Genomic DNA, 1,989 nt, shown 5'->3' with positions numbered 1-1,989 from the left:
CCATCAGATGTGAGTGTCCAGATAGCAGAGTCAGAACTCGAGTCCAGTGGTGTAGTATGGACCTCAGGAAGTGTGTCCAAGGGGAGATCGTGTTGCTCCCAGAGGTGTGACGTATTGCGTATGAGCAATTGAGTCACCGTGAGTCTCACTTGGTATGGAACGAACTGGGGGTGGCAAGCGAGGGGCTCATCAGCATGCCAGGTATCATACCACGCACTGATGTCACCTCGGCCTATATGCCAGCGTGTGACTTGAGCCATCTCAAGCCAATGGCGCTGCCACGCCCGCCACCTCCTAGATTCCCGAATATCTATCTCGCGACGTGCCCATTCGCCATATTTGGCGTGGATAAAATTCCCCAATGGGTAGGATGTGGTACGCATACGCCATACAAGCTTCTTTTGAAGCGTGTTCTGGACGTCCGAAAGTCGTCTGATCCCTAGACCTCCTTCTTTCATTAGCCAACATGCTTTCTCCCAAGAAACCCAGTGATGGCGCATCTCTCCCTCGAGGTGACCAGACCATAGAAAACGCGCACATATGTGTTCTATAGAGCGGAGAACGGTAAGAGATAGTGAATGGACAGCAAGGGTATGTAACATGATACTCATGAGGACATGCCGAATAAGTTGGATACGGCCTCCTGGGGAGAGGAAACGAAGTTTCCATCCCTCTAGCTTCTTTCTAAGCTTACCAACACGGCATCGAAATAGTGATGACGAGTGGGGCCAAGAAAGATGGGGCATCCAAGATAATCGAACGGAAGGCATCCTCGTGAGAATCGTGCGCCTTATAGTGGTGGAGGGTCCCGCTATAAAGCTACTCTTTGAGTCGTTAACGAGCTGGCCCGAAGCGTGCTCGTACGCGGTAAGGACGCTCATAAATTCCTTATTGGATTTTTTAGATCCATTGAGGAACAAGATGGCATCATCAGCAAATAGTGAGTGCGAGAGAATTGGGCAACCCCTCTTCGTAAAGTTCAGCTGGATGAGGCCTTGGTTGATCGCCCGCGTGAGCGATCGGCTAAAGACCTCCTCCATCAATATAAAGAGGGTAGGTGAAATAGGATCACCCTGCCTGAGCCCCCTCGTAGCCGTGAAAAAGCTTGTGGAATTTCCATCCATCTAGAGGGAGAAGTGATTCTCCCTAATGCAAGCATCGACAAGTGCAATGAATGCCTCCGTGAATCCGAAGCACCGTAACACTTCGAGGAGGAAATTCCACTCAACTCGATCAAAGGCCTTCTCCATATCAAGCTTGATGATGACATTGGAGCCCTGGATACGAGTGTCTATGGACTGGGCTAGCTCGTGCACTAGTGTGATACTGTCGTGGATCAGTTGACCCTTGACAAAACCACACTGCTCTGGCAAGATAAGTCTATTAAGGAAGCATCCTAGTCGATTTGTAATGATCTTAGATGCGACTTTATAGCATACATTACAAAGACTGATGGGGCGAAAGTCTCGAAAGGAAGTTGGAGTGTCCACTTTTGGAATGAGCGATAAAAAAATGGATTTCCAACTTCGTGCGACGCCTTTACTCCTGAACACCTCCTTGATAGCTAGCACCAAGTCGGTCCCTACAATGTCCCAGCACGCTGTATAAAATTCTGCGGTGAATCCATCCGGTCCTGGGGCTTTGTTACGACCCAAGGAAAAAACTACCTCTTTGATCTTCGCTCGGGTCGGAAGGGCTAGTAAAAGTGCATTGTCTTGGTTGGTCACCAAGGAAGAAATGGAGGAAAGAAGGTCATCGCTCATAACAGTAGGCTGTGAAGAGAGGAGTGAGTGATAGTACTCCACTCCTGCGGCTGCCAGCTGGTCAGGATCCTGACTATACGTCTCCAATAGGGTCGTATAGTTCGAGCGCGCTCTGTGACGGATCGAGGCGTGAAAGAAACGTGTGTTCCTATCACCCTCTCGCAGCCATTGGATACGCAATTTCTGGAGATAAAATATCTCTTATCGTCGCATGGCATCCTCAAGC

Source organism: Wolffia australiana, chromosome 10, assembly GCF_029677425.1.
Source record: "Wolffia australiana isolate 7733 chromosome 10, ASM2967742v1".
Taxonomy (NCBI): Eukaryota; Viridiplantae; Streptophyta; class Magnoliopsida; order Alismatales; family Araceae; genus Wolffia; species Wolffia australiana.
The sequence above is the reverse complement of the archived record's forward strand: the minus strand, read 5'-3'. Positions refer to the sequence as shown.